Source organism: Thalassophryne amazonica, chromosome 3 (genome assembly GCF_902500255.1).
Source record: "Thalassophryne amazonica chromosome 3, fThaAma1.1, whole genome shotgun sequence".
Lineage (NCBI taxonomy): Eukaryota > Metazoa > Chordata > Actinopteri > Batrachoidiformes > Batrachoididae > Thalassophryne > Thalassophryne amazonica.
The window spans coordinates 107,695,762-107,723,449 of record NC_047105.1 but is presented as its reverse complement, the minus strand read 5'-3'; the positions used below and the strand labels follow the sequence as shown (position 1 = coordinate 107,723,449).

Genomic DNA, 27,688 nt, shown 5'->3' with positions numbered 1-27,688 from the left:
AACACAATACAATGATTTGCAAATCCTCTTCAACTTATATTCAATTGAATACACCACAAAGACAAGATATTTAATGTTCCAACTGATAAACTTTATTGTTTTTGTGCAAATATTTGCTCATTTTGAAATGGATGCCTGCAACACATTTCAAAAAAGCTGGGACTGTTATGTGCTGGGGTGTTTGGCTGGCTTGGTTTTTGTTTTCTGTTTCTCCCACCAGGTGGTATGCATTCAGGACTGAGTGGCTGAGTATTAGGACCTCACCCTGAACACCTGAGGCTTGTTTTCACGTGCAGGTCATCAGGGCTTACAGCTGTGGTGTATTCTGTCTTGATCAGAGATTGCTGCACTTAAACCTTGAATGCACAGTGTGTGATGGCCAGAGACGCGACCTTGTGAGCAGACGTGTGAGATCGACGTCAGGAGAACAATCTCACCATTACGGACGCAGAGACCGCTCCAGGTTTGACGCCACAGTCTGTGAAGGAGGATTGGGTGAGGTCTCACGCTCTTCAGCACACTTCCTGAGGTAATTTGGTTTTGGTGACTTTTATGAAGTAATGACAGTGGATTTGGTGTCCCTCACACCTTGTTGTATTGAGCTGTCACGTTATGCTAATCGTCTAATCAGCTTCTGCTGCAGTGGAGATTTGAACTGAGTTGTTCCGTGCCTGCAGGGTGAGAAGCTGATATATATTTAAGCCAGGAAGTGTTTGCTGATTGTGTGCACCTTTGAGCTGTGTCTCTCTGGGTGGAGAGTGTTGGACTCACCTCATGTTTTCTTTCTTCACAGACTCGGTTTGTCGCGGCCACCTGGGGGGTGTCGGCGGGGTCCCTGGGTCCGAACTGCTGTGGCTCCGGACCGTTTGCGCTGCTGAGAGCGCGCCGTGTTTTCACCTCACCAGACCGCGGACATTTTTGGTTATCACTAAACTCACTATGATTATTAAATTCTGTTATCTTTTGAACCGTGGTCTGCTTGTTTTATGCTGGGTCCTGTCAAACGCTGGGTCGGTGCTCCGACCGCGTCCGACACATAACAGGGACAGTAGTATGTTTACCACTGTGTTACATCAACTTTCCTTCTAACAACACTCAATAAGCGGTTGGGAACTGAAGACACTGATTGTTGAAGCTTTGTAGGTGGAAGTCCTTCCCATTCTTGCTTGATGTATGACTTCAGTTGTGTAACAGTCCAGAGTCTCTGTTGTCATATTTTGCGCTTCATAATGCGCCACACATTTTCAATGAGCGACAGGTCTGGACTGCAGGCAGGCCAGTCTAGTACCCACACTCTTTTACTACAAAGCCATACTGTTGTAACACATGCAGAATGTAGCTTGGCATTGTCTTGCTGAAATAAGCAGGGACGTCCCTGAAAAAGACGTTTCTGTCATGGTCCTGCCCTTGATGTGCTTTCTGTTATGACTTTTTCATTGATCTTTGCTTTCTTGTTCTGTACATCTGTATTTGCATTCCTTGTTGTGAAAGTGTAGGTACACGGACCCACAACAGGGGGCGCAGTGAACGGACAATGGAGAAAGGTGAATAACAAGTTTTACTGTTGTGAAAAGAGCACAACCAATACAACAATTAATAATTTGGAGTTTAAAGCCGAAATCTGCTGGTGTCGTGTGGGCAGGCTCGAAGGTAGGAGACGTCCGTCCTAGTCGAACCGGAACCACCCAGATCTCCTCTGCCACCGAACCCCAGAAGTACTGGAACCGCCAAGTCCCGAATCCCCAGGTGGCCACTGCCTCCGCTCGTCGGATCCGGTACTGCTGGCGGGAAAGAGCACAAACACACAGGTATGGATGCGACAGCACCCAGTAAACGGAGAGGGGAGAAGCCACCTCCACCTCTTGTCACAATGAAGCAGGAAGGTGAGTACTTATCCAAGCAAGTAGCTTTCTGTAGTCAGCTGTCCTGAAAAGGTTTAACAAGGTTTATCAGAGTCTTCAGTATATGCTTGCAGAGAAGGTTACCTTAATCTCAAGGCGATATCTCGGCAATGAGGTGGAGACGCCGTTCTGCTGATATACCTCTGTGTTGAGTGGAACAGCTGTGCCCAGTGATGGGAGACAGCTGTCACCCTGGCTGCTCCCGTAAGGCGGCAGCGCCCTCTGGTGCCTGGAGCCCGCACTCCAGGCAGGGCGTCCTCTTGTGGTGGTGGGCCAGCAGTACCTCCTCTTCAGCGGCCCACACAACATTCCTGCCATGTTCATGTTTTCATTGGTTTTGTTTTCTGTTCATCGTTCATGTATTGTGTAGTTTTGTCTTAGTAGCTGTTTTGCCACATTGTGTCATTAATTGTTACCTTAGTTTTCACTTCAGTCTTGGTTTTGTTCTGTTTATTTAATTTCTTCTATTATGCTTTAGTCTGGCCTTTTCTGTGAAGTTTACTTTTGTCTCTGCTTTTGTTTTCGGTTTATCACTTAGTCTTCTGTTTTCTTTCATCTTTGTCTCATTGCACTTGTCTCTTATTTTGTTATTTCTGTTTTTTCTTCATCAGAATTACCTTTTGGTTTTTGCTGTTCAGTATTTTTGCACTAAGTCACGCCCACCTGAACTTTTCTGTTTCTTCTGTTTGCCACGCCCTCTTCCTGGTTCTTCCAACACACCTGTTCTCACTTTCCTCATTTCCACTTTGGTTATTTAAACTCTCTGCCTTCACTCAAGCCCCGCCAGTTCGTTGATTTTCACAGTCCTCGTACCAGCCTTTTCATAGCTCTGCCTTGTTTTGCCGTGTACTGACCAGCTCTGTTTTGTGACCTCGTCTTGCTGCTGCCCACGTACTTTGTCTGCTTGTGTTAAAGACCTGAGCCTGCCTTTTTGACGACGCCCTGGCCTGCTGACTATCTGTTGTATGGCTGGGGGGCCTGGCTGCCTTTTTGTTTCTGTCTTTTGTTTTTCCTTCCAGGTGGCTTGCATTTGGGACTGAGTGGCTGTGTAGCTGAGTTTATCAGGACCTCACCCTGATCACCTGAGGCTGATCACCTGCGGCTCGTCAGGACTCACAGCTGTGGTGCATCTACATGGATTGGAACATGGTGGCATTTAAGACTGGAGTACACAGTGTGTATTTGCCAGAGACTCGACCTTGTGACCAGACGGGTGAGATCGTCGTCTCGAGAGCCATCTCATCATCAGTGGATGCAGAGAACGTCCAGGTTTGATGCATGGTCTGTGAAAGAGGAGGGGGTGAGGTCTCATGCTCGTCAGCACACTTCCTGAGGTACGTTAGATTTTGTGACTAACATTTATACAGTCAGTAAATATGGTGTCCCTCACACCTTATTATATTGAGCTGTATGTAGTCGTTTAATCAGCTTCCACTGCTGTGGAGTTTTGTGAACAGGGTGTTCTATGCCTGCAGGGTGGGAAGCTGATTAGTAATTAAGCCAGAAAGTGTTTGCTGTTAATACACCTTTGAGCGGTCCCTCTGTGTGTAGAGTGTGGACTCACATGATGATTTCTTCTTTCACAGACTCGGTTTGTCGCGGCCACCTGGGGGGTGTCAGCGGGGTCCTTGGGTCCGAACTGGTTCTGGCTCCTGGACCGTTTTGTGCTGCAAATCCGCCATGCCAGACCGCGCACTTTTATATTTATCACAGCACTGTTATGTTCATTAAATTCTGTTATCCTTTGTACCGTGCTCTGCTTATTTTATACTGGGTCCTTCAAACGCTGGTCGGTTCTCCGGGCTGCGTCCGACACATAACACTATCTGTACCTCTGCATCCATGACTGTCTAACTGTGTACCGAATCCAAGCTCATTTTTTGACTGATAAAGCCTTTCAATTTCAATTCCACTGTCTGTGAGTTTTTGCATTTGGGTCCCACAACCTTTGGTGCCACATCACCCTGAGTGCCTGACAGTTTCTTGGATGGCAGCATGTGTTGCTCCAAAACCTGGATGTACCTTTCAGCATTGATGGTGCCATCACAGATGTGTAAGTTGCCCATGCTATGGGCACAAACACACCCTCATACCATCACAGATGCTGGCTATTGAACTTTGCGCTGGTAACAATCTGGATGGTCTTTTTCATCTTTTGTCCAGAGGACACCATGTCCATGATTTCCAAAAACAATTTCAAATGTGGACTCATCAGACCACAGCACACTTTTCCACTTTGCGTCTGTCCATTTCAAATGAGCTCGGGCCCAGAGACGGCGGCGGCGTTTCTGGATGTTGTTGATGTATGGCTTTAGCTTTGCATGGTAGAGTTTTAACTTGCACTTGTAGATGTAGCGATGAACTCTGTTAACTTACAGTGGTTTTCTGAAGTGTTCCTGAGCCCACGTGATAAGATCCTTTACACAATTATGTTGGTTTTTAATGCAGTGCCGCCTGAGGGATTGAATGTCACGGGCATTCAATGTTGGCTTTTGGCCTTGTTGCTTGCGTGTAGAAAGTTCTCCAGATTCTCTGACTCTTCTGATTATATTATGGGCTGTAGATGATGGAATCCCTAAATTCCTTGCAATTGAACGTTGAGAAACATTGTTCTTAAACTGTTGGACTATTTTTTTTCACGTAGTTGTTCACAAAGTGGTGATCCTCACCCCATTTTTGCTTGTGAATGGCTGAGCCTTTTGGGGATGCTCCTTTTATACTCAATCATGACACTCACCTGTTTCCAATTAAGTCTTCTTTAAGCATTCATCAACTTTCCAAGTCTTTTGTTGCCCCGTCCCAACTTTTCTGAAATGTGTTGCAGGCATCCATTTCAAAATGAGCAAATATTTGCACAAAAACAATAAAGTTTATCAGTTTGAATATTAAATATCTTGTCTTTGTGGTGTATTCAATTGAATATAGGTTGAAGAGGATTTGCAAATCATTGTATTTGTTGTGTGGGCCGCCCGAAGAGGAGGTACTGCTGGCCAACGCCAGAGGGCGCCCTGCCTGTTGTCGGGTTTCAGGCACCAGAGGGCGCAGCCGCCAGGAGTCACCAGGAGCCAGGAACAGACAGCTGTCAGCAATCATCATCATCATCACCCCATAAAAGCCTGGAAGAGACACCACATCTCTGCCAAGTTATCAGCTTACCACGCAGGTAAACTTGCCGTTTTGTGCCGTTCGCACAATTCTTGTTACTGAGTTTTGCAGTCGTAACCTTTGTATACTCGCAGCTTGGAGCTGGGTTTGTGGAAGTTGGAGGGAGTTGGCGTTCCCACTCCTCACTTTCCTAACTTGCTAAGTATACTGTTGGTACTGCACGTTCTCAGCGTTCCTGTTTTCTGGGAGTGGTGGATTTTTCCCTCAGGAAGGAACTGTGATTTTTTTGCTGACTTTTTGCTGGGTGTATACACACCCACCTTTGACCTGTGTCTGTTCCTGCCAGCAGTAGCGGATCTGGCAGCTGGAAGCAGAGGCCACCTGGGGACTCGGGACTTGGCGGCTTCGACGTACTGCAGGTCTCCGTTGGCGGTGGAACCTTGTGGGTTCTCTTCTCTGGATAGGCGTCTCCTACTCTCAGGCCTGCCCACACGTCACCTGCTGTACTTGTGATTGACTGACTAAAAGCAGTATTTGACCTGTTGTGCACATTTGCTGCAATAAATTGTATTTATTGGCACTTTTCCCAACAGGATAACTCGGCCAACGTCATGGATCCCGAGGGGCACAACCCACCCATTGAACAGTCAATGGAGATGCAAGGTGCACAGGCTCCAGCAGGAGGAATAATGGGTGAGTTGCAGCAGATCATAACCGCCTTCACTGCTCGGTTGGGTTTGGTAACCGAGCAAAATGTACTACTCAATCGTAGGATGGAGGCTCTCACCACACAGGTGGAAGTGCGTGCACAGGGCGCGGCTGCTGCTCCACCTCCTGCCGACCTGTTGCTGAACAGGGACCCTCCATTGGTCATTAAATGGACCCCCCCCCCCCATCCCCTGAAGCATACATAAGCCCCCCGGAGCCGTACGGAGGTTGTGTCGAGATGTGCGCGGACTTCCTAATGCAGTGCTCGCTCGTCTTCGCACAGCGTCCCGTAATGTACGCATCAGACTCCAGCAAGGTGGTTTATGTCATTAATTTGCTTCGAGGTGAGGCACGCACCTGGGCTACGGTGCTTTGGGAGCAGAATTCACGGCTCTTAACGACATACACTGGGTTTGTAAGGGAGTTCAGACAGGTGTTCGATCACCCTAATCGAGGCAAAACTGCTTTCACTATGCTGCTGTCCATTCGACAGGGGTGTCGAAGCGCTGCGGAGTATGCAGTCGACTTCCGCGTCGCGGCCACGAGGGCCGGCTGGAATGCTGTAGCGCTCCGTGCCGCCTTCGTAAACGGACTGTCTCCGGTCCTGAAGGAGCACCTGGTGGCTAAGGACGAGCCGTGGGATTTAGACGGGCTTATTGACTTAGTCATACATTTAGACAACCGATTAGAAGAACGTCGACGGGAGAGAGACAAAGGAAGTGGCCGGGCACGTGCCGCCCCTCTCCCTTCTCGGTCCGAAGCAGCCCCGCCTTCCCCACGCTCCAGAGCCAGAGCGCTCTGTGTGACGACAGCTCCCCCTGCTGACGAAGCTATGGACATGAGCAGGGCCAAAATGAGATCAGAAAACAGACAGAGGAGGCTGGCCCGCGGAGAGTGCTTTTTCTGCAGCTCTAATGAGCATTTGCAGAAAAAATGCCCCAAACGGTTAAACACCAACGCTCGCCCTTAGAGACTGGGCTAAGGGTGGGCCATAATACACACGTGGGTAATGCACGAAAATCCGCATGAATCCCAGTTGTGATTCTCTGTGGGGATTTAACCCTTCAAGCCCCAGCACTAATTGACACGGGGTCAGAGGGGAATCTGCTTGATAGCAGATGGGCAAAGGAGGTGGGGCTCCATCTAGTGGCCCTTCCTTCTCCAGTGAAGGTACATGCACTAGATGGCACCCTTCTTCCACTAATAACACACCAGACACAGCCCTTAACACTGGTTGTGTCTGGAAACCACAGGGAGGAGATCGTGTTCTTTGTAACACCTTCTACCTCCAGAATTATTTTGGGTTATCCATGGATTTGTAAGCACAATCCCCGGATCGATTGGCTGACTGGGGTTGCGGCTCAATGGAGCAAAACCTGCCACCGGGAGTGTTTAAGATTCTCGGCCCCACCCGGTGCGGTTGCTAAGGAGGAGGTCCGCATTCCCCCCAATCTTTCGGCGGTGCCGGCTGAGTACCATGATCTCGCTGACGTATTCAGCATAGATCTGGCACTCACGCTTCCCCCGCACTGACCGTACGATTGTGCCATTGATTTGATACCGGGCGCTGAGTATCCGTCCAGTAGACTGTACAACCTCTCACATCCCGAGCGCGAATCAATGGAGCTGCCGGGTTAATCCAGAACTCTTCCTCCCCGTTAGGTGCAGGTTTCTTTTTTGTGTTCAAGAAGGACGGCGGACTCCGTCCATGCATTGATTACAGAGGGCTGAACGAGATTACGGTTTGCAATCGATACCCGTTGCCTCTGTTGGATTCAGTGTTCATGCCCCTGCATGGAGCCAAAATCTTTACAAGATTCGATCTTAGGAATGCGTATCACCTGGTTCGGATGCGGAAGGGAGACGAATGGAAGACAGCATTTAACACCCCGTTAGGTCACTTTGAGTACCTGGTCATGCCGTTCGGCCTCACTAACGCCCCCGAGACGTTCCAAGCATTGGTAAATGATGTCTTGCGGGACTTCCTGCATCGGTTCATCTTCGTATACCTAGACGATATTCTTATCTTCTCTCTGGATCCTGAGACCCATGTGAAGCATGTACGTCAGGTCCTGCAGCGGTTGTTGGAGAACCGGCTGTTCATGAAGGGCGAGAAGTGCGAGTTCCACTGTACTTCTTTGTCCTTCCTGGGGTTCATCATCTCCTCCAACTCCGTTGCACCCAATCCGGCCAAGGTAGCAGCGGTGAGAGATTGGCCCCAACCGGTAAGCCGTAGGAAGCTGCAACAGTTCCTCGGCTTCGCAAATTTCTATAGGAGGTTCATCAAGTGCTATAGTCAGGTTGTTGGTCCCCTTACAGGACTGACCTCCCCAAAAGTTCCCTTCACCTGGTCGGATCAGTGCGAAGCCGCATTTAGGGAGGTGAAACGCCGGTTCTCTACTGCGCCAGTTCTGGTGCAGCCCGATCCTAGCTGCCAGTTTGTTGTGGAAGTTGATGCCTCTGACTCAGGGATAGGAGCCATGCTGTCCCAGAGCGGGGAGTCCGATAAGGTTCTCCACCCCTGTGCCTATTTCTCCCGCAGGTTGACTCCGGCAGAGCGGAACTATGACGTCGGCAATCGGGAGCTCCTAGCAGTGAAAGAGGCCCTGGAGGAGTGGAGACACTTGTTGGAGGGAGCTGTGGTTCCATTCACAGTTTTCACTGACCATCGGAACCTGGAGTATATTTGGACCGCTAAGCGTCTGAACCCCAGGCAAGCCCGTTGGTCTCTGTTTTTTTGGACGTTTTGACTTCCGGATCACCTATCGCCCCGGGACGAAGAACTAGCGGTCAGATGCACTGTCCCGGGTGCATGAAGAGGAGGTCAAAACTGAGCTGTCGGATCCACCTGAAACCATCATTCTGGATTCCACTATCATTGCCACTCTAACGTGGGACGTGGTGAACATCGTCAGGGAGGCCCTGACGCGTCACCCGGACCCCGGCGGTGGAACACCTAACCGTTTGTACGTCCCACCAGACGCTAGGACTGCAGTTTTGGACTTCTGTCACGGTTCTAAGGTCACCTGCCATCCAGGGGTGCGAAGGACCGTGGCAGTGGTTCGCAGCGGTTCTGGTGGGCGTCAATGGAAGCCGACGTCCGGGAGTATGTCCGGGCCTGTACCACCTGTGCCAGGGGCAAGGCAGTACACCAACCGCAGAAGGGACTCCTCCAGCCGCTGCCAGTGCCTCGTCGCCCCTGGTCCCACATCGGCCTGGACTTTGTCACGGGTCTCCCTGCGTCCCAGGGAATGACAACTATCCTGATGATAGTGGACCGGTTCTCCAAGGCGGCCCACTTCGTGGCCCTCCCGAAGCTCCCGAAGGCCCAGGAGACTGCAGACCTCCTGGTCCACCACGTCGTACATCTGCATGGTATCCCTGTGAACATCGTCTTGGATCGTGGTCCCCAGTTCTCCTCACAAGTCTGGAGGAGTTTCTGTAACCTCTCGTCTGGGTACCACCCTCAAACCAACGGACAAGCAGAGCGGGCCAATCAAGAGCTGGAACAGGCCTTGCGATGTGTGACCTCCGCGCACCCGACAGCCTGGAGTCAACATCTGGCCTGGATCGAGTATGCTCATAACAGCCAAGTCTCGTCTGCAACCGGCCTCTCCCCATTTGAAGCGTGTTTGGGGTACCAGCCCCCATTGTTCCCTCGGTCCAGGCCCACCTCAGGAGGTGCCGTTGGGTGTGGCGAACAGCCCGCTCTGCCCTGCTGAAACCCCGGACGTGGTCAAAGAGCCATGCAGACCACCTACACGCCCCGGCCCCAGCATATCAGCCCGGGCAGGAGGTTTGGCTGTCAACAAAGAACATCCCGCTCAACACGGAGTCGCCGAAACTTATGGACAGGTACATTGGACCATTCAAAATCATCAGTCCAGCCGCAGTGAAGCTGAAACTCCCAGCTTCACCGCGGATCCATCCTGTTTTCCACGTCTCCAAACTCAAGCCATACCACACCTCGGACCTTTGCACCCCTGGACCAGCGCCGCCTCCTGCCCGCATCATCGACGGCGAGCCTGCGTGGACAGTCCGCAGGCTCCTGGATGTTCGCCGGAGGGGTCGGGGTCTCCAGTATCTGGTGGACTGGGAGGGTTATGGACCCGAAGAACGCTCCTGGGTGAAGAGGAGCTTCATCCTAGATCTGGCCCTCCTGGCCGAGTTCTACCAGCGACATCCCGACAAGCCTGGTTGGGCGCCAGGAGGCGCCCATTGAGGAGAGGGTCCTGTTGTGTGGGCCACCCGAAGAGGAGGTACTGCTGGCCAACGCCATAGGGCGCCCTGCCTGTTGTCGGGTTTCAGGCACCAGAGGGCGCAGCCACCAGGAGTCACCAGGAGCCAGGAACTGACAGCTGTCAGCAGTCATCATCATCATCACCCCATAAAAGCCTGGAAGAGACACCACATCTCTGCCGACTTATCAGCTTACCACGCAGGTAAACTTTCTCAGCCATTTTGTGCCGTTCGCACAATTCTTGTTACTGAGTTTTGCAATCGTAACCTTTGTATACTCGCAGCTTGGAGCTGGGTTTGTGGAAGTTGGAGGGAGTTGGCGTTCCCACTCCTCACTTTCCTAACTTGCTAAGTATACTCTTGGTACTGCACGTTCTCAGCGTTCCTGTTTTCTGGGAGTGGTGGATTTTTCCCTCAGGAAGGAACTGTGATTTTTTTGCTGACTGTTTGCTGGGTGTATACACACCCACCTTTGACCATTGTCTGTTCCTGCCAGCAGTACCAGATCTGAGAGCTGGAAGCAGAGGCCACCTGGGGACTCGGGACTTGGCGGCTTAGACGTACTGTAGGTCTCCATTGACAGTGGAACCTTGTGGGTCCCAGCTCTTCTCTGGATAGGCATCTCCTACCCATGGGCCTGCCCACATGTCACCTGCTGTACTTTTGATTGACTGACTAAAAGCAGTATTTGACCTGTTGTGCACATTTGCTGCAATAAATTGTATTTATTGGCTTATCTATTGACCGTTCATTTACGCCCCCTGTTGTGGGTCCATGCATTACACTTTCCCCAACAGTATTCTGTTTTTATTTACATTTTACACAACGTCCCAACTTCATTAGAATTTGGGTTGTATATGATGTCATCTGAAAATTTCAAGACTGCTTTTATATTGTGATATTTGATGTCATTATATAAAGTACTGAAGTGTTTCCATATCAGGGCTGGTTTCTGCTAATTTGGCTGTCTGTGTGCCTGAGAAGCAGTAGTTCATGTGTTTGTTCTGTCATGACAACCACGTACAACAACTGCACTTCCACACGGGAACCATCGGTGGCACTGTAGCATGAATTCCTTATGAAAGTCACAGAGAAATAATAATAATAATAATAATAATAATAATAATACATTTTATTTGTATTGCACCTTACATTTCAAAGAAATCTCAAAGTGGTAGTGGAAGAAGCAATAATAAGAAGAATAAAAAAATTCTACCATTGAACTCATCAGATTAAAGAAAAAGAGGCACCCCGGTGTCTTTCACCACCAGGAGTTCCCGATTGCCAACGTCATAGTTCCGTTCAGCCGGGGTTAACCTGAGGGAGAAGTAAGCACAGGGGTGGAGAACACTATCAGACTCCCTGCTCTGGGACAGCACGGCTCCTATCCCTAAGTCAGAGGCATCCACTTCAACAATAAACTGGTGGTTAGGATCGGGCTGCACAAGAAGTGGTGCAGTCGAAAACCGGTGTTTCAACTCCCTAAACGCGGTTTTGCACCAATCCGACCAGGTGAATGGGACTTTTGTGGAGGTCAGGGCTGTAAGGGGACCAACTACCTGACTATAGCCCTTAATGAAACTCCTGTAAAAATTGGCGAACCCTAGGAACTGTTGCAGCTTCCTACGATTTAGCGGTTGGGGCCAATCTCTCACCGCTGCTACCTTAGCCGGATCGGGTGCGACAGAGTTGGAGGAGATGATAAACCCCAGGAAGGACAAAGAAGTGCGGTGGAACTCACACTTCTCGGCCTTCACAAACAGCTGGTTCTCCAATAACCACTGAAGGACCTGACGTACATGCTTAACATGAGTCTCAGAGTCCGGGGAGAAGATGAGGATGTCGTCTAGATATATGAAGATGAATCGGTGCAGGAAATCCCACAGAACGTCGTTAACCAAAGCTTGGAACGTCTCGGGGGCGTTGGTGAGGCCGAACGGCATGACCAGGTACTCAAAGTGACCTAAGGGGGTGTTAAATGCTGTCTTCCACTCATCTCCCTTCCGTATCCGAACCAGATGGTAAGCATTTCTAAGATCCAGTTTTGTGAATATTTTGGCTCCATGCAGGGGCGTGAACACTGAATCCAATAGAGGTAACGGGTATCGGTTGTGAACCGTTATCTTCAGCCCTCTATAATCAATGCATGGACGGAGACCGCCGTCCTTCTTGCCCACAAAAAAGAAACCTGCACCTAACGAGGATGAGGAATTATGGATTAGCCCAGCAGCTAATGAGTCCCGGATGTAGGTCTCCATTGATTCACGTTCAGGACGTGAGAGGTTGTACAGTCTGCTGGACGGATACTCAGCGCCTGGAACCAAATCAATGGCACAATCATACGGTCTATGCGGGGGCAGGGTGAGTGCCAGATCCTTGCTGAAGATGTCAGCAAGGTCATGATACTCAGCCGGCACGTCCGTGAGATCGGGGGGGACTCTGACCTCTTCTTTAACTTCATCGCCGGGTGGCACAGAGGATCTTAAACACTCCCGGTGGCAGGTTTCGCTCCATTGAGCCACAAACCCAGACGGCCAATCAATCCGTGGATTGTGCTTAACCATCCATGGAAATCCCAAAATAATCCTGGAGGTAGAAGGTGTTACAAAGAACACAATCTCCTCCCTGTGATTTCCAGAGACAACCAAAGTTAAAGGCTGTGTCTGATGTGTAATTTCTGGTAGCAGGGTGCCATCTAGTGCCTGCACCTTCAATGGTGAAGGAACGGCCACCAGAGGGAGCCCTACCTCCTTAGCCCACCTACTATCCAGTAGGTTCCCTTCCGATCTGTGTCGATCAGTGCTGGAGCGGTAAGGGTTAAATCCCCACAGAGGATTGTGACTGGAAGTCGTGCGCATTTCTGTGGAATGCCCGTGTGTGTATTATGGCTCACCCTTAACCCAGTCTCTAAGGGCAAGCACTGGAGTTTAACCGTTTGGGGCAGTTTTTCTGCATATGCTCATTCGAGCCGCAGTAAAAACACTCTCCACAGGCCAGCCTCCTCTGTCTGTCATTTGGTTTCACTTTTGCCCTGCTCGTGTCCATAGCTTCGTCAGCAGGGGGAACTGGTGCTATGCGGAAAGCCCTGGCTTTGGAGCGGGAGAGGACGGTGCTGCTTCAGACCTGGAAGGGAGAGGGATGATGCGCACCCGGCCACGTCCTTCGTCTCGCTCCCGTTTATGTTCCTCTAACCGATTGTCTAAACGGATAACCAGATCAATAAGCCCATCTAAATCCCGCGGCTGATCCTTAGCCACCAGATGCTCCTTTAGGGCCAGAGACAGCCCACCACAGGAAAAACACCTCCGTTGGAAGCCTTAAGGACAAGTTGGAACATGCCCTGCTCTTAAACAATTTCTCAGATACTCACTCAACTGAAAGCCACCAAAAGCCGCCTGGATTTTACAAATGGTTATCAACACGGAGGTGTTTTTCCTGTGGCGGGCACGCCGCACCGGCTGCGAGCCGACGCGCCAATCCGTCCGCACATCTTTCATTAAAAAAAATCTCCTTTAACAGTGGAATGTCTGGATAAACTGCTGATTCTGACCTCTTCTGAAAGTTCTCTGTTCTTTCACGATGTCCTGGGTCAACAGAGGCTTAAATTTAGAGGTTTTCAGCTTGAAACAGGATGACGACGTCACCTCGGAGCGCTGCATGACGCCCCGCTCTGTGGAAAGTCCTTACAGTGATAGAAACAATCCAAAATCTCTCATCAGCCAGCTTAATTTGTCGAATGGTATCCATTCGGATGTGCCTCACAGTTCTTGAAAAAATTTTGATGAAGCACAGCACCAGTCTCTCAGCATCTTCTCAGACAATGAAAATCCGACGAGGGGGCTGGACCACTCCTCCCACAAGGCGTGCTCACAGGCGAATGACGTCACCGACAGGCGTGGAAAAACTCACGCATGCGCACGAAGGTTCAAGCTTGGCTGACGAAAAAACATATGAATCAAATCCATATAGTTTTTAAAAAAAATAAAACGGTCAAGTTTCTTTTCTAATAGACCTCGTATGTTGAAAGGAGCCTTGAGTCCTGCTCCCAGAGCGCCGTAGCCCAGGCGCGTGCCTCGCCCCGAAGCAAATTAATTACATAAGCCACCCGGCTGTGGTCTGACGCGTACATCACGGGGCGTTGAGAAAAAAGGAGCGCACACTGCATCAAGAAGTCCGCGCACATTTTGACACAACCCCCGTACGGTTCCGGGGGGGCTAATGTAAGCTTCGGGTGACGGGGGGGGAGACCTTTGAATGACCACTGGATTTTCTCTGTTAAGCGACAGGTCCACAGGAGGAGTGGCTGCAGCCGTGCCTGACGTGCGTGTCTCCACTTGAGCGGTGAGAGCCTCCATCCTACGGCTGAGGTGAATGTTCTGCTCGGTTAATAAATCCAACAGAACAGTGAGGTTGGTGAGAATGTGTTGCAGCTCACCCAACGCACCTCCTGGTGGAGCCTGCGCACCTTACATCTCCATTGGCTGTTCAGTTGGTGGTGAACGCCCCTCGGAGTCCATGACGTGGAACAGTTATCCTGTTGGGAAAGTGAAATGCACAGACCCACGCCAGGGGGCATAAATGAACGGTCAATAGGAATTCAAAATAAATGACAATTTATAATGCAAATGTGCAACACAACCAAATATGCTTGAGTCAATCAATAACCAAAATGGTGACGTGTGGGCAGGCCCAAGGGTAGGAGACGCCTATCCAGAGAAGAGCCAGGACCCACGAAGTTCCACCGCCAACGGAGGCCTGCAACACACCAGAGCCACCAAGTCCTGACTTCCCCAGATGGCCACCGCTCGTGGCTGTCAGACCCGGTACTGCTGGCAGGAGCAAAAACAGGTTAGGGTGAGTGAAATCCTCTTGGAGGAATAAATCCAGATACTCGCAGAGTGCAGAGGAAAAACTGGAGGACGTGCAGTGTCAATTGTTATACTTAGTAAGTCAGAAGTGAGGAGTGGAGATGCCAACTCCTCCAACTTCCACAAACTCGGCTACAAGCTGTAAGTATAAGTCACAACTGCAAAGACTTCAGTAACAATGAATGTGCGTACGGCACAAAACGGCTGAGTTGGTTTACCTGCGTGGTAAGCTGATAACTCGGCAGAGTTATGGTGTCTCTCCCAGGCTTTTATGGATGAGGTGATGAATGATGAAAGACAGCTGACAGCCAAACGGTGCACCCGGAGGATCCACATGGCCAGTGCGCCCTCTGGAGCCCGAAAAATGCCAACAGGCAGGGCGCCCTCTGGTGGTGGGCCAGCAGTACCTCCTCTTCAGCAGCCCACACAACAGTAGGATGGTGATTTAGAACATATCGCATTCATTAAGGTGGAATGTGTGCGCAGTAAGTGTAGGAGGTCTGTTAGAAAAGTATCGGACCTTTTTATTTTTTGCAAAAACCTGATGGATTTGAATCACGTGTGCTTGCATGAGCAAACCTTGAACCTTCGTGTGCATGCGTGAACTTTTTCACGCCTGTCGATTGCGTCATTTCCTGGTAAGCAGCCTTTGTGTGAGGACATGTGTAGTGCGCTCAGTGGATTTTCATTTCAAGGAAAAAGATGGAACTACTGCATCAAATTTTGCCAGAAACTGGGAAACCATTCGGAAGATTCAGATGGCTTTCGGTGACGATCCTGTGGGCATCACACAGATTAAGGAGCGGTACAACCGGTTTAAAGACGTCCGCACATGGTGGAGAGCGAGCCACATTCCGGTCGGCCATCAACATGCTGAAATGACCGGATCATTTCCAAAGTGAATGCTGTGGTGATGCGGGACCATCGTGTGACTGTCCGAGAAATTGCGGAAGAGGTGGACATCAGCACTTTTTTGGTACATTCCACTGTGACAGAAGATTTGGCCATGAAAAGAGTGGCGGTGAAAATCATGCTGCTGCTAACAGTGCAGCAAAAGTACCTTCGTGTCGAAGTATCTCAGGAAATGTTGTGACATGCCCACCTCTTCCACCATTTCTCGGTTAGTCACACGACTGAAAAGTCACCAAAAGCCGTCTGAATCATCCGAATGGTTTCCATCTGGCTGTCGCCCAGTTTCTGGCAAAATTTGATGCGGCGCTGCTCCAGTCGTTCCATCTTTTTCCTTGGAATGAAAAAATGCTGAGCGCATGACACACACCTCACACAAAGGCTGCTTACCAGAAAATGATGCAATCGGCAGGCGTGAAAAAGTTCACGCATGTGCACGAAGGTTCGTTTGCTCATGCAAGCACACGTGATTCAAATCCATCAGGTTTTTGCAAAAAATAAAAAGGTCAGATACTTTTCTAACAGACCTTGTATGTGAATGAACATGTGAACATTCAAATTTTTCTTTGTGTAAATTAATTTCATAAGTTTTCTCCATAGGACTGACAAATGAAAGTACTTTTTTTTAGGAAGACTCATGAAGGAAACCAGAATATTATGTCAAGTCGACAAAATGTGGCAAAAGAAGGCTGTCAAAAGTATCAGCAATACATCTATGACCAGCAGACAGTCCCCAAACACACAAATGTGTCCATAGCTGGATTTCCACTACAAATTTTTGCAAACGTTAAGCTCTGTTTTCACAATGTCAACAAAGCACAATAGCAAAATGACAGCATTTATTTTCATTGATTGAAGGAATGTGACTGCTGGGTTTTGTCCTCTAGCAAGAGCTGTAATGCCAATAATCATGGTGATGGATGGTAAGTTTTGCTAAATATGACCATTTCATTGTTCTTTTGAGTGCAATATTGCCATAACGTCACCTTTTATAAGGTCTAACAAGCTCTCCAACTGTTACTCCAGCCACACCTCTCACACCACGAAGTTTAAAAACGTGACTCATTCTGTATGTCATGTGACCTGTAGCAGTTTTCAGTACTGTTTTCTTTCAGGCTTTTTAGAATCACCTGAAAAACCACCTCATGCGAGTGTAAAAACTTTTGAGTGGATGCTTTAATGAATATTTGAGGAGTACTTTTTTTTTCACCAAAATACACATTTCCATGAAGCAGATTTTAAAGCAGATTTTTTTAGAACTTCAAATTGTATAATTTGGAGGGAAATGGAAACCTGCCTTGTGACTAATGGGAGAGACTATACAGAGCCAAGCCCTGCTTGATATTGTCAAAGTCACGATACATAAAGTGATGGTCTAGTGGTTAAGTCGTGTGCTTGAGACCAGAGGATCCTCAGTTCAACCCCCATCAGGCCAGAAAATCACTAAGCACCCTTGGGCAAGGTCCTTAATCCCCAAGTTACTATCGGTGTGTATTGAGCGCCTTGCATGGCTACACCCTGTCAATACTGTGTGAATTTGAGGCATCATTGTAAAGCACTTTGATGTTCTGATTCAATGCTACTGTTTCCTTCTAAAGGCACCTTGACACTTGCACAACTTTGATCCGCGCACTTGCACGCACTCTGCCGTTACAGGGGAGTAAACTCATTGCAAACCGTTGTAAACTGTGCGTGGCTTCGTGCAAGCAAAGAAAATTTTGAAATGTTTAAAACCCCATCATGCATTAATTACATGAACTTCACATGAACATTGCACAAACAATTAAAAAACACTGCGTGTGAGTGCGAGTAATTGCATCAGCACACCGCATCACGGCGCACCTCATCTGATCGATTAGAACGACATGTTAAATCTATCATATACATAATTTTACAGCTACTCATAAAAAGGAATGAACATGCAACTGTTTTACCAAGCTGTTACAATATAAACATTTTTTTAGTGATTAGAGGTGCTTTCAACAGCCAAACTCTGAGAGAAAACGATTAATTGCTACAAAATAATTACTTTATATACGCAGCGTCCAGCACACAAAGAACAGCATCCAGCTGGGAACACACCAGGTGGGATTGTCACAACGAAGTGCGCGAGAGTGTGGAGACAAAATGCGTGCAAGTGTCGGCACTGTAACACTGCTATGGTGTAACCCACAGTCTTTTTTTAAAGTCAGGTCACTCGATCCTATCCACATGTATACAGAAAACTTCAATAAATCGTCAGATACGTAAACCTTCCATTGATTTTGGCATTACTTTGCATTGCTGTGTTTCTGGTGTGTCTAGACAAAAAAGACAAATTTATGTTGGAAGCGACTGGACTACAAACCAAGTGACGTTAACATGCACAGCACATTTGCATGTGTTAACTCCTATAAAGCTGCCTTTTTGTCTAACCACAACAGACACACAGCAATGCAAAGCAGCAACAGAGTAAATGCAAGTTTTATGTGAACATTTATTAAAGTTCCAGCTGTGCATGTGCAGACGATCGAGCACACTGAATTAAGATAAAAGTCTATAGGAAAGAGAATAGGTAAAGCATGGCGTTACTAGGCAGTGGTGGTGACTTTGATAATGCCAAGCAGGGCTACGCAGAGCCTACCCTTAATCCCAGCAGAAATCACAGAAATACATTTCTGTGCTACAGTTGCATTTCAAAGGTACAACATTTGTTAAATAAATGAAGACTAAAAGTGTAAAGTGAGAGTAGTGAATGGATTGCATTTATATAGCGCTTTCCCATCTACATCAGACGTTCAAATCGCTTTACAGTTATGCCTCACATTCACCCATTCACATACTGATGTGAGGGTGCTGCCATGCAAGGTGCTCACTACACACCGGGAGCAAATTGGGGATAAAGGACCTTGCCTCAGGGCCCTTAGTGATTTTCTGGTCAGGCTGGGGTTTGAACCGAGGATCCTATGGTCTGAGGCCCAATGCTTAACCAGTACACCACCCCTCCCCACAAGGCCAAAGTGTAAAGTGAGAGTAGTGAATGTAGTTGCTGATGATAATGTTTGGCTTTGTAGCTCAGGGGCTTCTCTTCTTTTTGTCAACTATGATTAAATGTTTTGTTTCTTACAACTGACATTGATTTAGTGGTGTTTATTTGTTCTTTTACTGCTTGTTTTAAATGTTGAAATTTTTATTGTTGCTGAAATTTATTGTTTGTTGTATGAATTGTCCTTGTGTTGCTGTTATTTGCAATTTGCAATACTTTTTGTTGATTTCGTCTTACAAATCTCTTGTAATTTGTGTAGCTTTTGTTGATTTCAATTCAGTTCAACTTCAGTCAATATATTAGCCAAGTGGCCTGTGTGTGCATCCATGTGTGTGTCCATTTCAGCAGAGGGTGGTAAATCATCTATATATTAAGTGCGTGTGTGTGTGTGATTTTATTTAGTAAGTTCATTGTAAGTACATAATATAATTGTAAATATGTTAAAAATACATGGATGACATAATAAAGTGAAAACTCTTATTTCCATTGTGGTCCATTTAAAAATCAAATGACAAAATAGAAGTAATGTTGTTGTTGCCGTTGTCCATTCTGCAGCTCCTGTTGTGTTCGGGGTCACCACAGCGGATACAGACAGATCCGCATTGGTATTTGGCACAAGTTTTCCACCGGATGCCTTTCCTGACGCAACTCTGCATTCATTACATGGAGAAATGTGACAGGGGTGGGGTTTGAACTGGGAACCTTTCACACTGAAACCAAGTGCACAAACCACTTGGCCACCACTGCTACCTAATAATAATGATGATAATAATAATAGTGTGTGTATGATAACAAGAACCTAAACAATTTATAACACATTAAGAAAATAAATTAACATTAAAAATTACATAATTAAAAGGAAATAAAAAAGGGTGAGTTCTTCTTCTAAAAACTGTTGAGGTCTAAGGTTCCAAAAACATTATGGTCTCACATGTCATTTCAACTCATTATAGTAACTTTGCATAATTTATTACCACCTTTGAAAAATGTCATCTACCTATTTTCTAAACACTACCGAATCTAAAGCCCATGGATCCCCAACGGGCAATGTGCTATTACATCTATAATGTCCATGAATGATTTGCAGAGGGGGTGAGAAAGCTTTTTTATATGAATGTTGAAGTCACCAACAATTATAATGTTATCAGCACGGGTTGCCAAATTACAGATAAACTCACCAAATTCATCCAAGAATTCAGAATATGGACCCAGGATCATATATATGGTGACAAAGTAACATGGTTGATTTGTATTCTTCTGACCTTGGCTATACATAGTATCCTGGGCAGAACAGAGAGTCAAATGGTCAAACGAATTCTGTTAGACCCCAAGAGCCAGTAAGCTAAAACTAGATTTATGAACAGAACCTTGCTTTGTATCACGCAAGGTGATGTTTCACATTATTGTGGTTTCCAGAATGGATGGTCACCCAACTGAGATGGGCCTGCTCTTATTGGGACCCTGCTGGTGTGAAGAATCTTGATGCCACCAGTGTTGTGATTTGGCACTGTACAAATAAAATGAAATTGAACTGAAATAGCTCCAGTATGTGACATTCTGAACAGTTCTGGAGTACTAAATAAATATTTTATTAAAAAAGCCTGCACACTTACTCCTTTGTTACTTCCTTTAATGTGACAAAATTTCGATCCCACTGGATCTTCCTCTGGTTAAAATAAATAAATAAATTATATATATATATATATATATCACAACAGCACAGTTTACCTGCTATAATTTAAAAGTAAGTTTAACTTTAGTCATCGACCACTAGGGGTGTTTTAGACTGTCGCTTTCACAGGTGCTGGTGGACAGCTGTTGGGCTGTTGGTGTAGCGGAGAGATGAAAACGTATCACCCTGACCTCTGAGTGTGACACTCTACCCCTGCGGCCTTTACACAGGTGAGATACGTGTCGATGGTTGGTTGCTGTAATCTGAAGAGCTGAGGTCACCTTTATTGTGTGGAAGCACCCGTTTTCTCTTTTACACGAACCCCTCCCTGTGTTGTATCTCCAGATCTGCCTTTGTGTGTCAATGAGAGAAAAGGGTGTTGAAAGGATGAGCTAGCTTCAACCAGTGTGAAACGTGAGAGTGAGGGAGGATCATTTTTGACAAAGTGAAGGAGCTCTCTGCTTGTTCTAATGGTTTCCAGAAAAGGCAAACACTAACCACAGCGATCCAGATGTTTCTTTCTTTCTTAATATTACCCTGTTTCTGGGTAATTTGTTCCATTTGCGTGTAGAAGGCGACAGGCAGGCGGTCATACAGGCCTTGTTGGAGAGTATCACGTAGCCGCCTTTTACGACCTGTTTAGCACCAGAAGGTTGAACACAGCCATTTATCCCGTGGTGTGTGACACGGTGTGAATGCGAGAGGGTTAAAACAGTGTACAGTACATGGGGGAAAAAACACACTCCTTGCAGTAAACCAGAGTGGCGCTTGTGACGCCTGCACCGATGGCTTGTTTCTGATCTGATTTTCCACCGTTTGATGGGAGACACTCGTGTGAATGTGCTCATGCGTCAAAGGGAAACCACGATGGATGCTGGCTGTTTACCGCAGAAACTGTCTTTAAAAAATACAGCACTGTCACTGAGTACCTTGTATTGCAGCACCCTCACATCGGGGTGAATGTGAGGCATTATTGTAAAGTGCTTTGAGCATCTGATGCGGATGGAAAAGCGCTATATAAATCCAGTCCATTTACCATTTACCACCCTCAGCCTCAACAAAAAGCTTCAACAGCAAAATGATTCACGTCTCACTGATGGAACTCATTGTGTAAATACGGATCGTTGGCTCAAAACACATTCAAGGTCTTGGCACATGTTTGGGTTTATAAGTGAGGCGGTAAAGCACAACAGTTGTCTTCATCTTCACAACTTGTCCTGACAGTAAAAAAAAAATTTTTCTCAATGAACAAGAGTGTACACTGACTGGCCACTTCATGACCCATATGGAAAAGAAATAGAAAAAACTTACAAGAAGTTACATCGGTTCCAGTAATAAACTTTATATTTGAAATGTGTTGTGCTTATAAGTCTCAGTTTGATATTACACATATCTACAACCCCTGGCAAAAATTATGGAATCACCGGCCTCAGAGGATGTTCATTCAGTTGTTTAATTTTGTAGAAAAAAAGCAGATCACAGACATGACACAAAACTAAAGTCATTTCAAATGGCAACTTTCTGGCTTTAAGAAACACTATAAGAAATCAAGAAAAAAAAGATTGTGGCAGTCAGTAACGGTTACTTTTTTAGACCAAGCAGAGGAAAAAAATATGGAATCACTCAATTCTGAGGAAAAAATTATGGAATCACCCTGTAAATTTTCATCCCCCAAATTAACACCTGCATCAAATCAGATCTGCTCGTTGACATTGACCCTATGCCATGACATTGACCCTATGTGTCTTTTTGCAAGGAATGTTTTTGCAGTTTTTGCTCTATGGCAAGATGCATTATCATCTTGAAAAATGATTTCATCATCCCCAAACATCCTTTCAATTGTCCAAAATATCAACATAAAGTTGTGCATTTATTGATGATGTAATGACAGCCATCTCCCCAGTGCCTTTACCTGACATGCAGCCCCATATCATCAATGACTGTGGAAATTTACATGTTCTCTTCAGGCAGTCATCTTTATAAATCTCATTGGAAAGGCACAAAACAAAGGTTCCAGCATCATCACCTTGCCCAATGCAGATTCAAGATTCATCACTGAATATGACTTTCATCCAGTCATCCACAGTCCACAATTGCTTTTCCTTAGCCCATTGTAACCTTGTTTTATTCTGTTTAGGTGTTGATGCCTTTCGTTTAGCTTTTCTGTATGTAAATCCCATTTCCTTTAGGCGGTTTCTTACAGTTCGGTCACAGACGTTGACTCCAGTTTCCTCCAGTTTCCTCCCATTCGTTCCTCATTTGTTTTGTTGTACATTTTTCGATTTTTGAGACATATTGCTTTAAGTTTTCTGTCTTGACGCTTTGATGTCTTCCTTGGTCTACCAGTATGTTTGCCTTTAACAACCTTCCCATGTTGTTTGTATTTGGTCCAGAGTTTAGACACAGCTGACTGTGAACAACCAACATCTTTTGCAACATTGCGTGATGATTTACTCTCTTTTAAGAGTTTGATAATCCTCTCCTTTGTTTCAATTGACATCTCTCGTGTTGGAGCCATGATTCATGTCAGTCCACTTAGTGCAACAACTCAAAAAAGGTGTGTTCACTCCGTTTTAGATGCAGACTAATGAGCAGATCTGATATGATGCAGGTGTTAGTTTTGGGGATGAAAATTTACAGGGTGATTCCATAATTTTTTCCTCAGAATTGAGTGATTCCATATTTTTTTCCTCTGCTTGGTCTAAAAAAGTAACCGTTACTGACTGCCACAATCTTTTTTTCTTGATTTCTTATAGTGTTTCTCAAAGCCAGAAAGTTGCCATTTGAAATGACTTTAGTTTTGTGTAGTGTCTGTGATCTGCTTTTTTTCTACAAAATTAAACAACTGAATGAACATCCTCCGAGGCCGGTGATTTCATAATTCTTGCCAGGGGTTGTACTAAGGATTCTGTATGTGGAATTACTGTCTTATATTGTTCTTGTAAGTTCCCAATTTATATAAGTTACATATTGTACAAATTTACTAAGGATCTTATATCTGGTTTGACTGTCACATGTATTACTTGCAAGTTCCAGATAGAACAGATACAAACTTTATAAAATTTATGTATATTTTTTCCATATGGGGAACTGCTTCAACTGCTCAAATTCAACTGCTGATAAAGGTGCAAATTCTGATGCTGAAAAATAAAGCCAACGCAGAACAGCCTAAACTTGCAATTACTTGACTGGTCACTTGAGGCTGGCTCCAAAAGTGAGCCACCCCCCATAGACTCTTATGTTAAAATGCCCAATTTTACAGGAAAAATAAACCTTTTTTACAACCTGGTACAAAAAATGGTTTTGTTCTTGAGCTAGTTTCTTCATTAATCACAACTGTATATAACTCATCAATTTAAACTATTTTAAGCTGTGGTCATTTTAAAAATGCCTGGTGATGAAAAATCTGCCGGTCACTAGCTGTTGTGGATTCTACTGTGTTCATACCGTACCGTGAGTACTTCATTACAAATATTTTACAACCCCTGGCAATAATTATGGAATCACTGGCCTCGGAGGATGTTCATTCAGTTGTTTAGTTTTGTAGAAAAAAAGCAGATCACAGACATGACACAAAACTAAAGTCATTTCAAATGGCAAGTTTCTGGCTTTAAGAAACACTATAAGAAATCAGGAAAAAAATTGTGGCAGTCAGTAACGGTTACTTTTTTAGACCAAGCAGAGGGAAAAAAATATGGACTCACTCAATTCTGAGGAATAAATTACGGAATCACCCTGTAAATTTTCATCCCCAAAACTAACACCTGCATCAAATCAGATCTGCTCAAATCAGACCTGCATCTAAAAAGGAGTGATCACACCTTGGAGAGCTGTTGCACCAAGTGGACTGACATGAATCATGGCTCCAACACGAGAGATGTCAATTGAAACAAAGGAGAGGATTATCAAACTCTTAAAAGAGGGTAAATCATCACGCAATGTTGCAAAAGATGTTGGTTGTTCACAGTCAGCTGTGTCTAAACTCTGAACCAAATACAAACAACATGGGAAGGTTGTTAAAGGCAAACATACTGGTAGACCAAGGAAGACATCAAAGCGTCAAGACAGAAAACTTAAAGCAATATGTCTCAAAAATAGAAAATGCACAACAAAACAAATGAGGAACAAATGGGAGGAAACTGGAGTCAACGTCTGTGACCGAACTGTAAGAAACCACCTAAAGGAAATGGGATTTACATACAGAAAAGCTAAACGAAAGGCATCATTAACACCTAAACAGAAAAAACAAGGTTACAATGGGCTAAGGAAAAGCACTTGTGGACTGTGGATGACTGGATGAAAGTCATATTCAGTGATGAATCTCGAATCTGCATTGGGCAAGGTGATGATGCTGGAACTTTTGTTTGGTGCCGTTCCAATGAGATTTATAAAGATGACTGCCTGAAGAGAACATGTAAATTTCCACAGTCATTGATGATATGGGGCTGCATGTCAGGTAAAGGCACTGGGGAGATGGCTGTCATTACATCATCAATAAATGCACAAGTTTATGTTGATATTTTGGACACTTTTCTTATCCCATCAATTGAAAGGATGTTTGGGGATGATGAAATCATTTTTCAAGATGATAATGCATCTTGCCATAGAGCAAAAACTGTGAAAACATTCCTTACAAAAAGACACATAGGGTCAATGTCATGGCCTGCAAATAGTCCGGATCTTAATCCAATTGAAAATCTTTGGTAGAAGTTGAAGAAAATGGTCCATGACAAGGCACCAACCTGCAAAGCTGATCTGGCAACAGCAATCAGAGAAAGTTGGAGCCAGATTGATGAAGAGTACTGTTTGTCACTCATTAAGTCCATGCCTCAGAGACTGCAAGCTGTTATAAAAGCCAGAGGTGGTGCAACAAAATACTAGTGATGTGTTGGAGCGTTGTTTCGTTTTTCATGATTCCATAATTTTTTCCTCAGAATTGAGTGAGTCCATATTTTTTTCCCTCTGCTTGGTCTAAAAAGTAACCGTTACTGACTGCCACAATTTTTTTTCCTGATTTCTTATAGTGTTTCTTAAAGCCAGAAAGTTGCCATTTGAAATGACTTTAGTTTTGTGTCATGTCTGTGATCTGCTTTTTTTCTAGAAAATTAAACAACTGAATGAACATGCTCCGAGGCCGGTGATTCCATAATTTCTGCCAGGGGTTGTAGATAATATGGCTTGCTGTGCAGTTAACTTTACTAATGGACCACCTAAGAACTCTGAGAAAGCAGTGAAAGGTAGCGAGAGAAAAGTAGTACATGGTAAGTGCAACTTAAGCATGTTAGGGCTGTTAGAGGTGTTAGGAGAAGAGGTATTCTCTGAAGAGCTGGGTTTTCAAGAGCTTCTTGAAAGCAGAGTGGGACACCCCTGCTCTGGTAACATTTGCTAGTTTGCTCCATCATTGGGGGATCACATATGAGAATAGTCTATATTGCCTTGTGTGGATGGCAGTGCCAGATGACATTGTTTAATTTGTATGTGAGCGCTATTAGCACTCATAGGCAGGTAGCAGTATCTTGGTGACATGAGCTCCACTGATGGTACCACAGTTACTGAGGTAATATGCCGGTCATAGTTTTTAGTACCCACACCTAAGCCACCCATTAGGAAAACCTATACATATGTAAACCTATGTATACTCTACAGTTGGTGCTGCCCATTAAATCAAAATCTAATCTGCCAATATGGCCTAACCTTAATAATTTGTAGAAATGATCAAGAAGAAATTCCTATGTTCAAACCAAACACTAGATTGGAGCAAAAAAAACAAAAAGGTGATTTAAGTGTCTTGGTTACTGGTGCCAGATGGGTTGGTTTGAACATTTCAGAAGTTGCTTATCAATTGGGATTTTCACACACAACCATCTCAGCACTCTACAGATTAAGAATAAACATTCAGGGGTTCTTTGGCCAAAAATGTCTTGTTGCTGGTAGATATCCGAGAAGAATGAGAGCAGTTGGCTTCGTCAAACCAGGACCTTCAGCGTGCACTGGGGCAGTTTGCAGCCGAGTGTGAAGCGTCCGGGATGAGGATCAGCACCTCCAAATCCGAGGCCATGGTTCTTGACCAGAAAAAGGTGGCTTGCACTCTTCAGGTCGGTGGGGTGTCCTTGCCTCAGGTGGAGGAGTTTAAGTATCTCGGGGTCTTATTCACGAGTGAGGGATGGCGCAGGAGGGCAAAGCTCTCGATTTACCGATCGATCTACGTTCCGACCCTCACCTATGTTCATGACATTTGGCTCATGACTGAAAGAACAAGATCGCGAGTACAAGCAGCCGAGATGAGTTTCCTCCGCAGGGTGGCTGGGTGCTCCCTTAGAGATAGGGTGAGGAGCTCTCCTGCTCCTCCACGTTGAAAGGAGCCAGCTGAGGTGGCTTGGGCATCTTTTCCGGATGCCCCTTGGACACCTCGCTGGAGAGGTGTTCCGGCCACGTCCCATCGGGAGGAGGCCCTGTGGAAGACCCAGATCACGCTGGAGGGACTGCGTCTCTCAGCTGGCTTGGGAACGCCTCAAGGTTCCCCTGGAGGAGCTGGGGGAGGTGTGTGTGGATCGGGAAGTCTGGGCGGCTTTGCTTGAGCTGCTGCCCCCGTGACCCGAGCTAGGATAAGTGGAAGAAAATGGATGGATGGATGGATGAGAGCAGTTTCGGTAAAGCACCAATAAATAAATAAACACCCTAAACATACACATGTTGAACCTTCAAGCAGATGGGCTCCAGCAGCAGAAGACTACACAGGGTACCTCTTCTGTCAGGTAATAACCGGATTGATCGAGGTTAACTTTGACCACCAATGGTGCTGTTACCCAACACAATGCCGGTGGAAATTGCTAGGTGAAGACAGTGAAGAAGAAGAGAAGAATGTGTCAAGAGACGGTGGGAGAGGAGGAAGGTTAGAAGGATGGAAGTGAGAGTTGGGACATTGAATGTTGACAGTATGACTGTAAAGAGAAAGAGCTGGCTGATATGATGGAGAGGAGAAAGGAAGACATATTGTACATGCAAGAAACCAAGTAGAAGTAAGGCCAGAAGCATCTGAGGTGGTTTTAAGTTGTATTATTGTGTGGATGGAAGCAGAAATGGTGTTGGGGTCATTTTTAAAGGAAGAGTATGTTAAGAGTGTTTTTCATGCTCCCGTCACGAAATGATTAAAATTTTTGTGATGGGTTTTTTTAAATCACTAACCCTACTCCTTCCCCCAACCCTAACCATAACCACCCCAACCCACACGCTTCACTTTTAATTTTGTGCAGCCATCACG

The 27,688-nt window shown here is 46.0% G+C and overlaps 1 long non-coding RNA gene across 1 annotated transcript; it reads right to left on the bottom strand.

Moving 5' to 3' along the window:
* Nucleotides 1–19,832: 19,832 nt before the first annotated feature.
* LOC117507991 lies at nucleotides 19,833–27,221 on the bottom strand. The gene is made up of 3 exons (XR_004559929.1): nucleotides 27,210–27,221; nucleotides 22,382–22,386; nucleotides 19,833–20,072 (listed from the first exon to the last, which is right to left on the bottom strand). It is a non-coding gene; the product is annotated as an uncharacterized LOC117507991 (long non-coding RNA).
* Nucleotides 27,222–27,688: the final 467 nt, after the last annotated feature.